Source organism: Tupaia chinensis, unplaced genomic scaffold (genome assembly GCF_000334495.1).
Source record: "Tupaia chinensis unplaced genomic scaffold, TupChi_1.0 Scaffold000707_1, whole genome shotgun sequence".
In the NCBI taxonomy this organism is placed as follows: domain Eukaryota; kingdom Metazoa; phylum Chordata; class Mammalia; order Scandentia; family Tupaiidae; genus Tupaia; species Tupaia belangeri.
Window position 1 is genome coordinate 2,446,825 of NW_006160230.1, and position 14,469 is coordinate 2,461,293.

The following is a 14,469-nucleotide window of genomic DNA, read 5'->3' on the forward strand; positions in this document are numbered from 1 at the left end:
TTCATAATTTTTTCTCCAGAATATCTTTGAAAATGACAATTAAAAGATATACTTTTTAGAGGGAAGATAACCATTTGGGGCTTAAAGAAAGTTAATCTGATGGTTATCATTTTAGGGCATTCTCAATATATAAACTAAGTTCTAAAATGGAAATTTAATATTTTGGAAAAAAAAAACCTTCAACATTTAAAGAAATGTGACAAAACATTTAATTGTGCTTAAAAGTAATTTAGACAATTCTGGAAACCAGTTTTAATATATTATTCTGTTCTTTTAACAAAGGTTTTATTTTAAATGCTAAAAAATTGTCTAATCTGATGAATGTCTAAATCTAAACGAGTCTGAAAATACACTCCTCTCTCCTAAGTTTATGAACCATGTTTCCATCCACTTACCACATATTTCCATCTAATGATCTAGCAGGTAATTAAACTCACAATGTCCAAAATTAAAATTTATAAATATCTATATGCATACTGGTATCTATCTCTCTATATAGATACATATGGAGATAAATATAGGTATGTATATATACATACACACACATATTAGCAAACCAAATGCAAAAGCACATTAAAGGATCATTTTAGGGCCAAGTGAATGTATTCCATGTATGCAAAGACAGTTAAACATATGAAAAACAGTTAATGTGACACACTATTTAACAGAATGAAAGACAAAAACTAATAGATGCAGTAAAATCATTGGACAGAACTCAACATCATTTCATAATAAAAAGTCTTAACAGGTGAACATACAATGATACAGTGGTAAAATGCAACATTCTGTGAGGTTGAACCACTTGGGAAGGTCCTGGACACAGGTCTAGAGACCTCCCTGAATACACTGAACACATGCGTGTTCATAATCTAGAGTTGGCTAAAGCTGGAAGTGGATTATAGTGTCAGAACCCTGTTGGGGTGTGGTCTATCTGTCTTTCTCTCTTTCTTACTCACAAGGGAAATAAACTTTTTTAAAAAATTCCATAAGATAGATATGAAAGAAAGTTACCTCACACAATAGAAGCTATATATAAAAACCCACAGCTAACACAACAGTCAATAGGGAAATACCAAAAGCTTTTCCTCTAAGATCTGGAACAAGGGAAAAATGCTCACTGTTCACACTGCTATTCAACACAGTACTGAAAAGCCTACCCAGAGTAATCAGGCAAGAAAATGTATTAAAGGCATTCAAATTAGAGGGTAAGAGGTAAAATATCTGTTTTCAAATGATATGGCCTTTTTAAAGTTTACATTTTTTTCTTTAATTGACAAGGAGCTCATGTGCTCACCAGCGAAAGAGAGAGAGAAAGTATCCCCCAATGGTATATGGTGATACTACAATCCTTTTCCTCCACTTCTCCATCATGTCAGGATTTGAGGTATGCATACATACACACTTAGCATATTTCTCAAGACAAGAGGGCTGAGATTTGAGCCACAGTAGGCTATATGGTATCTAGCTTCCAATGCACCGTGCTTAACCACTGTGCTATGACATAAGGTCTTGTAAGTAGAAAACCATAAAACTCTACCACAAAGATATAAGAATAACCAACCTTAATAAAGTTGCAGGATATAAAATCAATATAAAAAATGGAACAGAATAAGACCCTACTATAAACTCACATATTTTTTTGCCAACTAATCTTTGACAAGCCATGCTAAGAGCAAAATGGGACAGTCTCTTCAACAAATGGTGCGAGGAAATTGATTATCCACATTCAAAAAAATAAAATTTGACCTTTATCTCAAATGACACACAAAATGAGTTCAAAATGAATTAAAGATTTAGGGACCAGTAGTTGGCATAATGGCTATGTTGCTGGACTCCCATGTAGTCAACCGCTGTTTAAGTCCCAGACCCAGCAGCTTAAACTCACACCGGGCACATGTGTGTGCAAGTCCAATATCCTGAGAGGAGAATGGAGGAAAAGTGATTGTGGTGTGTCCCATATCCCCTGGGGGGGGGAGGGCGATGATTTCTTGCTTTCTTGTCTTTCTTTCTGGCAAGCGCATGTGCTCTGTAGCAAAAACCTCTCAAAAAAAAATTGAATTAAATATTTAAATGTAAAGATTGAAATTGGGCACCAGTAGATGGCGTACTGGTTACCTCATTGGACTCCCATGTGGTCAACCATGGTTTAAGTCTTGGACCCAGAAGCTTAAAACACACCAGCACATGTTCGTGCATGCCCAAAATCCCAAGAGAAGAATGGAGGAGAAAGGATTGCAGTATGGTCATCCCCCAGGGGATGATTTCTTGCTTTTTGTCTCTGTCTCTCTCTGTGTCTGCAGCGAGTGCACATGACCTATAGCAATAGCAAAAATCTCTCAAAAACAAACAAACAAACAAAAACAAACAAACAAAAACTTGAAACTGTAAAACTCCTAAAAGAATGTACAGGGAAAATTTTTCTTCACACTGATCTTAAAAATAATTTTCTGTATATAATGCCAAAAGCATAGGCAACAAAAGCAAAAATAGACTAACGGGATTGCATCATTCAAAACACTTCACAGAGGGAACCAGCAGTTAGCGTAATGGCTATGTCGCTGGACTCCCACGTAGTCAACTGCAGTTCGTGTCCCGGACCCAGTGGCTTAAAACTCACGCCGGGCACGTGTGCGTGCGTGCCCAAGATCCCGAGAGGAGAAGGGATTGCGGCGTGACCATCCTCCCTGGGGGGTGATTTCTCGCTTTCTGTCTCTATGTCTCTCTCTGTCTGTCTGGCGAGCGCACGCGCCCTACAGTGAAAATCTCTCCAAAAAAAAAACACGTCACAGCAAAGGAAACAATCTGCAAAATGAATACTAACATACAGAGTGAGAAAAAAATTTGCAAACTATATTCTGTAAAGGAGATATAAAAAATATAAGGAATTTATTGAACTTAATACCCCAAACACAAATGCCTTGATTTTAAAAACTGGCAAAGGGGGGCCAGCAGGTGACATGGTGGTTGAGGCACTGAACTCCCACACAGCCAATTAATGTTTGAATCCCAGACCTGGCAGCTTACTTACTTTCTCTCATGTGAGTATATGCCCCCTACAGCAAAGTTAATAATAATAAATACATTTTTTTAAATTGGCAAAGGACCTAGACACTTTCCAGAAGACATTCAAATGGTCAATGAGTATATGAAAAAGTTCTCAACATCACTAATCATCAGAGAAATACAAATCAAAACTGCAACCCAATATTGCCGGTTATGGCAACCGTAATTAAACAAGTAAACCAAAGATAACAAGTGTCGGTGAGGATGTAGAGAAAGAGAGCTTTGCACTTTGTGTGTGGGAAGGTAAACTAGCACAAGCATTTTGGAAAATAATGATAATATGATGGTTCCTCAATTCTACTACAGGGTGTATTCTGAAAGGAGTAAGAAATATGTAAGAGATAAAATGTGCTCTCACATTTATTACAGTATCATACACAATAGCTAAGATATGGAAATAATCTAAATGTCATTCTATTGATATGAAAATGCTACACATACACGCACTCAAGCAAGATTATTATTCAGCTTTTAAAAATAAACACACACACACAAATAGAGGTGTGTGTGTGTGTGTGTGTGTGTGTGTGTCTGTGTGTGATATTCTTTGTTGGAAATGATGAATATTGTATTATCCTTGATTTGATTTTCACATACTGCATGAATGCTTTTAAAGTCCACGTTGTGCCTCACAAAAATGCACAATTAAATGTAATTAAGAAATTATGAAATAAAATAGAAAAATCTAAATTACTCCATTGATTAAAAAAATAATAATAAGGAAATTTTGCCCTTTGTAACAGTTTGATGAAAGCTTAAAGACATCATGCCAGACACAGAGAGAGAAATACTTGGTGATTTTACTTATTTTGTGGAATCTACAATAATCAAACTCATAGAAGCAGAAAGAGGCTGAGAGGAAGGAGGATGGAATATCAGGCAAAGGATTAAAAAGGTAACTATTTAGACGTGATGCACCGAGCATTTGACATACATGTATAAAAACCATTCCAGTGTCTAATTACTATCTCCAAAATATGCCTCCAATTTATCCACTTCTCTCCATTTCCACTGCTGTTATCCTTGTCTAGGCCATAGACCTCCCTCATCTGTACTATTATCATCTATTCTGTGTGTTCATAGAATATACCAAACTCCTTTGGACCTCAGAGCCTTTCAATCTGCTATGTCCTTTAGAGTGATCTTCCCCTAGACTTTGCACCTCGAGGATCTTTTCCATCATTCCAAATACAGTCACCCATTCCATAGGGCCAGCAGGTGGCGAGGTGGTTAAGGTACTAGATCCCACATGAACTCTGCTCTTGAGTTCTGAACAGGTGGATTGAAAAGCACACTGAGCCCATGTACACGTGTGCCCAAAAATCCAGAGAAGAGAATGGAGACGAAAAATAGAAACGCTACCAATTCAAAGTAGCCTTCCATCTAAGTAGATTCTCTCTCTTAATTTTTGAGAACCAGGCATTTTCTTTCATTTATAAAAAATCTATTATTATTTATTTATCTACTTCTTTAAATGAATAAATGAATGGATACATAAATAAATAAATTTACCGTTTTGCTCTCCTAAAGTAGTTCTGAACAAGGCAAGAAAGTATTGAAGCAAAACAAGACTGTTTCTCCAACTAGCACTACCATTTCACTACTATCCTCTTCCAAGGACTCAAACTGTGAAATTTAGCATATTTTGCAAACAACATTATTATCAGAGAGCATCTGTTAGTCACTCATTCGCTATTTTTATTTTATTTTTAAATTGTTATTATTTATACAATCAGTTGCTATACATCATTTAGATTGTAAAGAGATTTTACCCAGCATGATACACATCTCAGTCCAGTTGAGAATACTGTACATATCCTCATCAACAGATAACAAACCATATCTATGACTCGTTCCCTATTTATAGCAAAATAAAATCACCATGCAAGTTGCAGAAAAGTGATCTGCATAATACAAAAGTAAATACGGTAATTTCCATCCCTTACTTATTCCATTCTTTGTAGGCATCTGTTAGCACGGCATGCATATTGAAATCCCAATTCAGGAATGAAAATCTGAAACCAAGCTATCTGCTTTTGTGTACTCTGGCACTGTTTCATTTAAAATAATCCAAGCATGAAAATATGAGCTAAGCTGTTTGCTTTTGTAAACACTGAATGTGTCGATCCTGAAATTCCATTGGACAGGCATTTACTCTCTACAAAGATAAGAGTTTCTGTTGACCTTGAATTATTCAGATGCCTAACAATATAACACCCCTACATATATATTCACTCTAAGCAGATATCATTTAAGCCAAATGGTCTCACAACCTACCACATTAAATAACATAGAAACAAAGAGTTTTTAAGAGAGCCTTTAAGAGTTAAGCCTTCACTTTTTCATATTGGGTAAATTCTCTATACATGTTAAATGATGTATAGCTATTTAGTGTGTAAAAAATAATTTAAAAATTAAAAATAAATAAATAAAATAAAGTGACAGATATGTAAAAAAAAAAAAAAAAAAAAAAAATAAAGTTAAGGCTAATCAGTGCATCCTGAGTTCAAGTGTTACTTCTAGCACTTCCAAGCCATGTATCCTTGGGAAACCAACAGTCTAAGTCTTCAGTTTCCTCATTTATGAAACAGGAGTAATAAAATATTAGGTTCTTGCTGACTAAATATGATAATGAATGTAGAATATTTACTATAGAAGCTTTCTCAATTCTTATTAGCTAATACCACAGCAAGGACTGCTGTTATAACTCTTATTGGATCTTTGGGTTCAAATAAATCTTTTTTTTTTTCTATTTGTCAGAGAGCATGTGTACTCACCAGAGAGAGAGAAAAAAAAAAGAAAGAAAAGAAAAGAAAGAAAGAAAGAGAAAAAGAGAGAGAGTGAAAGTACCCCTTCCCCAATGGGGCATTTTCACTTTGCAATTTTTTCTCCATTTCTCTATCTTGTCAGTTTTTTGGGTATACATACCCCACACCCACATGCCAGGGATTTGAACTGCATTCAGCATGTGAGATCTGGTGCCCTTAACCACTATGCTACAAGGTTGGCTCTAAAATGAAGCTTATATTACTAAATCGTTGAAGTAAACTTCACTGAAGTTCCAAGAATCTCCTCTAAATTATTTACAAGTGATGATCCTGATTCTTCTTGATAGTCCCAAGACAAACTGCTCAATAAATTACAAAGTAGATTATTCCATTTTCCACATCTTCAATTATTTGAAAATAATGTGTAAGCAGAAATGTGCCTCCGTAGCTCATGTGGGTTCTAAATCTGTTAAAGAAACAGAATTAGATTAAACCGTCAACCTTAAGACATACTTTCAAATCCCTGAAAATAGCTATTATACTTACCTAATCTCCCCTCCCACTGCACTGTCTAAGTCTTCCTATTATAAACTAAACACTCCCAGTCTTTGATAAGATACAGTTTTACTCTTCTGGTCTTTTTCCTCTGAAAATGTTCCAGGGCAGTTGATATTCTTCTTAGTGATAGATGTCTCAAAACAGAACAAAATACATCAGAATTTGTCTGACAAGAGCAGTGACCAGTAATACTGCTGCATTCCTCTTCTTGGATACTACGTTTCACTTAATACAGGATAAGAATACCTTAGCTTTTTTTGGCTCACACCTTTGGATCATATTGAGCTGGCTGTCAATTAAAATATCCAAGTCTTTTTCATGTGAATTCCTGTTAATCCAGTTCCCCCTGAATCCTGTATTAATTTCAGCCCATAGTTCCAGTCTGAGATCTTTTTGAATCCTGATTCTTTCTTTGAGCATAACTATCACTTCCAGCTTTGTGTCAAAACAAATGTGGTCAGCCTGCCTTCAGTGTCTTCATTTATGTTGCTGATAAGATTATCAAGTAGGCTCAGTCCATGGACAAAACCCTCTGACTACTCTGGGGAGGTACCTCAAGGTTGAGATTAGTCCATGAGTTAACACTCTTTGCATATGGTGATTAGACTCTTGTGAATCTCCTTGATTATACTGTCACTCTGTTCCTATTCTTACCCACAAGCATGCTGCTGTTGGAAGCATAACATTAGTGAAACATGATGGGCTTTGGAGTCACACGTAATTCATGACTTTGTTACTTACTAGCCATGTAATATCAGGCCAGTTATGTAACCTCTCTGAGCTTCTCTTTCCTAATTTGCAAAATAATTATTATTTAGTGGGCTCACTCCATGAAGAACTATGTCATATTAATTTCTGCCTCTCTGATAATCAACACAATTCAGAGACATTTTTGGTGCCATTTTGCAATAGATGATGAATTACCCAATAAATTCATGAACAATGGGTTGCATTAGTTATTTAAAGCAGGATACCAGCTCACATGGTGGTTGGGGTGCTGAATTCCTACGTGGCTTAACGTGGTTCTAGTTCTAAACCTGGCAGCTTGAAAATCATGCTGGGTGCATGTACATATGTGTCCAAATTCCCTGAAGAAGTATGGAAGAGACGGGATGGCAGCATGACCACCCCCAGCCTTCTGGAAAATAATTGCTCACTTTCCTTCACACAGTCTGTCTCTGTCTCTAACTGGCAAGCACACACACTCTATGGCAAAAATAAATAAGTATATAAACTTTTAAAAATAAAAATAAACAAGACAGAATATTGTCTATGTCATTTCCCCAATATACTTGTCTAGTCCTTTATGGGAAAATCATAGTAAATTATATTAATAATACATTATTTGTTAAGAGATTGACTGTTGGTGCCTATCAATATCTTTCTATATTTTATTGGGATAAGATTTATATATTATACAACTTACCATTTTTAGCTGCATAATTCAGTGAAATTTAGTATAATCAGAGCTGTACAAACATCTTCATGATTTAATTACAGAATATTTTTATCATTCCAAACAGAAATCCTATATCCATTAGCATCACTCTGGCATTTCTTTGGTTTCACAACCACCAATTTACTTTCTGTTTCTATGCATTTGCTTATTCTGCACAATCTTATACAAATGGAATCATTTACTAGGTAGACTTCTATAACTATATTCTTTCTCTTAGCAAATCTTTTCAAGATTCATCAAGGTCATAGCATGTATCAGTATCTCCTTTCTTTTTAGGACCAAATAGTATTCCATTGTATGGATGTACCATGAGTCTTCTTTCCACCCATCAGTTGATACACATTTAAGCTGTTTCCCCTTTTCGGATACTATAAAGTAAAGTAAGGCTGCTGTAAATAGTTGCAGATGGGTTCTTGGGTGGACATATTTTTCATTTGTTTTGGATGAATACTAAGTAGTAGAATTGGTGAGTCCTATGGTAACTCTGTTTACCCTCTTGAGTAATATTCTCAAAACACCTGCACCATCTTACCTGCACCAGCCTTATCAGCAGCACCAGAGGTTCAATTTTTTCACATCCTGGACAACATATATTATTGTTTGATTCATTTATACTAGCCACCTTAGCATGTAGCTGTATCACAATGTGGTTTTGATGTGTATTTCTGTAACGACTAATGCTACTGATGTCTCTCATGTGCTTATTGGCCATGTATATATCTTCCTCACAAAAGCTTATTCAAAGTGTTTCCTCATTTTTTGACTGTGTATTTTTTCATTGTTAAGTTGCAAAGAGGTCTTTTATATTCTAGATACTAGTCTCTTATCAGATATATAATTTGAAAATATTTTCTCTAATTCTATGAGTTCTTTTACCTTTCTTGGTATGTCTTTTAAGTACAAAAGTTTTTAAGTTTCATGAAGTCTATTTTTAAAATAATTCATTTTTTTTTATTTTGTTTGTAATTTAGTGTCATATTTAAGAAACAATTGCTTAATCCAGTGGTTTAGGCCAATAAATCAATGATTTCTGATACGATGCCGAATTGCACAAAGGTCACAAACGCTTATGTCTATTTTCCTCTAAGAGCTTTGCAATTTTTGCTCTTAAACTTAGGTCTTTGATACAGTATGAGTTAATTTTTGTATACTGTATGAGGTAGTGGTCCAATTTCACTCTTTGCATGTGACTATTCATTTGTCTTAGAGTCATTTGTTGAAAAGACTATTCTTTTCCCATTGACTACATCTGGAACCTTTGCTGAAAACCAATTGACCATAAATACGAAGTTTATCTCTGGATTTTCAATTCTTGTCTCATGTTCATATCTGGCCTTGCACCGGTACCACATTGTTTTGAATACTATAGCTTTAGAGCAAGTCTTGATATTGGTAAGTGTAAGAGGTTTTTTTGTTTGTTTTTCACCTTTGTTCTTATTTCTTAAGATTAAACTATCAGGATCGACTAGTCAGATTTTGATAGAAATTGTACTGTCTGGGACCAGCATAGGGGTTATGTCACTGGACTCCTACATGGTCAACCACAGTTTGAGTCTTAGATCCGATGGCTTGAAAAATCACACTGGGCACGTGTGTGTGTGCCCAAGATCCTGGGAGGAGAATGGAGGAGAAAGGATTGTGGCATGGCCATACCTACTGATTTCTCACTTTCCCTCTCACTGTCTATCTCTCTCTCTGGTGAGCACATGTGACCTAAGGCTAAAACCTAAGAAAGAAAGAAAGAAAGAAAGAAAGAAAGAAAGAAAGAAAGAGAGAAAGAAAGAGAGAAAGAAAGAGAGAAAGAGAAAGAAAGAAAGAGAAAGAAAGAAAGAAAGAAAGAAAGAAAGAAAGAAAGAAAGAAAGAAAGAAAGAAAGAAAGAAAGAAAGAAAGAGAGAGAGAAAGAAAGAGAGAAAGAGAAAGAAAGAAAGAGAAAGAAAGAAAGAAAGAAAAGGAGGGAGGAAGGGAGGGAGGGAAAGAAAGAGGGAGAAAGAAAAAAGAAAGAAAGAAAAAGAGAGAGAAAGAAAAAAGAAAGAGAAAGAAAAAGAAAGAAAGAAATTGCACTGACTGTGCAGATCATTTTGACTACTGTTGTTATTTTTTCTAAGTTTATTTCTTTTTTTCCTAAGACTGAACGAGAGAGAGACATGTACCCTCACCAGGATCTCTTGCAGCAACCCTCACTCTCAGCCTTCCCAACCTTCCCAACAAGTCAGGATCATGAGCACATACATCCAGTGTTTAGTGTAAAGCAAGAAACTATCTGGATCTACCATAGTTCAATAGTGTGTCACCATTGTACCACCTAGCCATCCTAGTACTATGTTTCTGTTTTGGCTTTTGTTTTACTACCAGTCTGTGAAAAAGGAAAACAATAAAAAGGAGGGGGCAGAGAAGGAGAGAGAGAAAGAGAAAGAGTGAGGAAACACTCCCCAATAGGACCTTCTTCCTTAATTCTCTCATTGTGTCACTATCCCAGGCATGTGAGCCAGCACCTGGCATGTTTTCTCCAGTATGGAGTCAGAACTTGAACCCTGATTAGCCATGTGGAATCTGGCTTCTGTGTAGCACTTAACCACTGCATTAAGGGGCTAGCCCACCATTTAATATTAAGTTATTTAATCCATGAACATAGATGTCTTTCCATTTATTTAGGTCCTTTTCATTTCTTTTGGCAACATACAAGTCTGAAATCCTTTTGTTGATTTTTATTTGTAAATATTATACTCTTCTCAATGTTATTGTAAATAAAATTGTGAGTTTTTACAAAAATGTTCATTCACAGCCAAGCTGGAAGCCTGAGGAGCTGGATCAGGTGCTAACTGCTGTGTGGCTAAGTGTGCTTTATGGACCATGTACTGCTATGAACGCCTGAAATACTTGAAATGCAAATTTGGGGAGAATTTTTCATCTAAATGTTTGGCTGGATTACATGCCTAATTAGAATGCTTTTCAACAAGTTGGAGTAAGCGTACAATTGGTACTTTGGTCTGGTATGCCATATAGTCCATCTTGGAGTACCCCAAGGAAAATTGGCACTAACTGGCCTCTGATTCAGTGTCTGAGGGTTCAGTTTCAGCTTACCAGCCATGCAACAGAAGGGGAGTCCAACCACCCAGGAGAGGATGCTATGATCTCCTTTGCTGACATTGGAAGGGTAGCCAAAGAAGAAGAGTGTTCAACAAGACTAAGGACAGAGGTGAGGTCAAGGCCACACCTTCAGGATGGCCTTCATTCTTTGAGACACTCCCAAGCAAGAAATTTTTCTTACCAACCTTGTTTTATGAAGAGCCTCAGCTGAAGACCCCAACATTGGCACATGAGGAAGTGCCCCCAAAAGATCTGGGCTCTCAAAAATGAGCTGCCCACCCTCAGAGCTCAGATTGCCAAAACTGTGACACTTCAAGAGCAGCAAAGTCTCACTGCAGATGACTCAGATCTCCACCTGTGACCACAGCACCACCTCCCCCCTGCCACCCACATCACTGCTAAGACCTTCTCACCTCTTCCAGGGTTCTACCAAAGTGTATCTACTATCAATCCGGTTAAAGAGAGAGAAGAGAAAAAAAGCCAATGCTGGAAAGACTTGGGTTTACAACAATGCAAAATATCCAACAGGCCAAATATTCTAGAGATCCTTAGAGACATGAATAGTGTAAAACTTCCATCAGAGAAGAGGACAGAATAAAATGTAAAGCCCAAGTCAAAGAGGATCCTACTGACTCTGCTGCCCTTATAGTAGAGGCTCTGAAAAAATATGTGCATTTTGGTATCAAAGTGGTAGCCAAGGTGAAGTTGAAAAATAAATTCCAAAGTCTGAATCATCGGCCACCTCAGAGATTGTGTTGTTTGGGCCACACATATTGAAGCCCACAGGAAAAAAAATAAATAAATGAAGGTTTTAATTGAAAATGTTTCAAACTTTTAATATACAGTGAATAAGTGGAGAAAGACTATCCCAGTTCAGCTATTGGTTTGGGAGGGCTATGTTTGACTAGTAGAAATCAATGCTATTTAATAAATACCTGATTTTAGTATTCAGTGGTTTTCTTTTTTAAGCCCAGAAGATTAAGCAATAATAAAAGTACTCTATTTCATTTTGCTTTTATGAGCTGTTCAGTTCTAGAGCTCTCCATAACATATGTATTCTGGCATTTAAAAAAATAATTATTTATTTAATTTTATTTATTATGATGATTTAATTTATGATAGGAGACATGTACTCACCAGAGAGAGAAAGTGAGAAAGAAGGCACCAGGCCCAAGACTCAAACTGCAGTCCACCATGTGGGAGTCCAATGCCTTACCCACCATGTCACCTACTACTCCCTCTGACATGTTTGTAATGGGTAACCCAGGTATAAGGTTTCCAAGCTTGAAAACAATTGTATAGTCTTCAGAACACAAAAAGAAGATTTGTTGATGTTACTGTGTATTTTTAATTCTTCACACAAATTTATCTGTACAAATGTTTTATATACATGTATTTGGATATAAAATGAATTGAGGTAACGATTAGTAATAAATTACAACAACAAGGGTACTGTTTTCTTCATTTGTTTTCAGTGATCATTTACTAATCAATGGTAATGAAATAACTGGTAAAACATAAGTTGTTGGAGTTATGTTGAGGTTGGAATCTTCTTGCCTTGAACAGAGCTTACCTGAGATCCTCTCTCACATTTTCTGGGACCGGGATTTGAGTAGGAACTAGATGAGATTACTGTTGCAATTTCATAATGCTTCCCACTTAGGGGATGTCGGAGATCAGGTAAGTTGTTTTCACCACACTGCCATACAGTGCCGACGAGGAAAATAGGGAGTGTTCAAGTAGTGATTTGACGTAAATGCTATCTGAAGTAAAAACCAGAGTATACCATCTCTCAGTTTAATAACTGGCATCACAAAGATAACTTGTTGCTAAATTAATATTTCTGGAAATATCAGCATAATGGAGTTTCAAATTTTTTAATATTGGCTAAAATATTAGCTGTATAATAAAACATTCTTGAATAGGCAAATTAATTATGCACAAATTGTTTATCACTGGTTAGAATGCTGCTGCACTGACTTGCACTGCACTATGTATTATAAACCTCAGGTGTTATTAGAATACGAACTGCCTTTCTCATCTAGGATTTCTAAGGACTTGCTGCAAGTTAAAATTTTTAAATACTTGATAAATCTTCATGATTTTCTATTTCTGATAAGTTTAGTTATAGTTGATGCCAGCATATCCTACCACGAGTAAATACTTGGATTTATTATTTAAATCTCATAAAAGTAGTTATACTTTCTGAGAAGATCAGGAAATGATAATAGTGGATATCCATTTTAAGTTATTAAAAGTATGCATTGTTCAAACTATCAACAGAAATTATTTGAGGTAATTTCTATGGTTTGGTTATTCAGCTTAAGTTTGAACCATGCTTATTTTATGTATTTTGTTGTAAATTGTTTCTAATTGTTTTATATTGTTTAAAAATCCTGCCCTTTAGGACCAGCAGATGACGTTATGGTTATATCTCTGGACTCCCACATAGTAGACCATAGCTCAAGTCCTGGACCTGGCAGCTTAAAACTCACTACGGGTTTGTGCTCAAAATTCCATGAGGGGAATGGAGGAGAAGGGTTGTGGCGTGCCCATCTTCTCTGGGGGGTGATTTCTCACTTTTTGTCTCTCTGTCTCTCTCTGTCTCTTGGACAAATGTATGTGTACTATAGCAAAAGTCTCTCCAAAAAAAAGTAAATAAAAAAATTCTGCCCTTGGGAACCAGCAGTTGGCGTAATGGCTATGTTGCTGGACTCCCACGTAGTCGACCGCGGTTCACGTCCCAGACCCGGTGGCTTAAAACTCACGCCAGGCGCGTGTGCGTGCGTGCCCAAGATCCCGAGAGGAGAATGGAGGACAGGGGATCGCGGCGTGACCATCCCCCCTGGGGGGTGATTTCTCACTTTCTGTCTCTATGTCTCTATCTGTCTGTCTGGCGAGCGCACGCGCCCTATAGCGAAAACCTCTCAAAAAAAAAAAAAATTCTGCCCTTTAAGAAATTCAAAAAATTTGCCTGATACATAATTTGACCTCTAAAGAAATTTATATTTGTATCAGTATTGAATTCTGGCCAGTGCTCTGATATAAGGAAGTTGTCAAATAAAGCAAACTCTTTTATTTTCCTTGGGGAAAAAAAATCTTTCAGATTATTTATTGCTGCTGTAGTGAAATACAATTCATTTTCACATAATGAGCTTTTATCTGTCAATCTTGCTAACCTTGTTTGTTAGCACTAATAGTTGTCATTATTTGTTGCTAGAATTTTCCAGATCTGATCATGTCATCTGCGTTTTGCTCAATTGCCCTGGCTAAATCTTCAGTCCAATAGTAAATATTTATAATGCGAATGGACTTCTTTCCTCTGTCCCAGATTTGACTGAAAAAGCTTTCAGTTTTTTACCATTGTGTATGAGGATCACAGGGGTTCCCCACCTGATAGTGATCCCCTAAGTTTCTTTCTACTCCTATATTGCTTTTTATTTATTATTATGAAACGGTGCTAGATTTTAGTAAATGCATTTCTTCATCTATTGAGATGAATAAGTGTTTTTTGTCCTTTATTCTATTTGTAT

The 14,469-nt window shown here is 36.3% G+C and overlaps 1 pseudogene; it reads left to right on the plus strand.

Moving 5' to 3' along the window:
• The first annotated feature begins 10,761 nt into the window (after positions 1–10,761).
• LOC102490412 (mitochondrial fission regulator 1-like) lies at positions 10,762–11,774 on the plus strand (annotated as a pseudogene).
• The last annotated feature ends 2,695 nt before the right edge of the window (positions 11,775–14,469 follow it).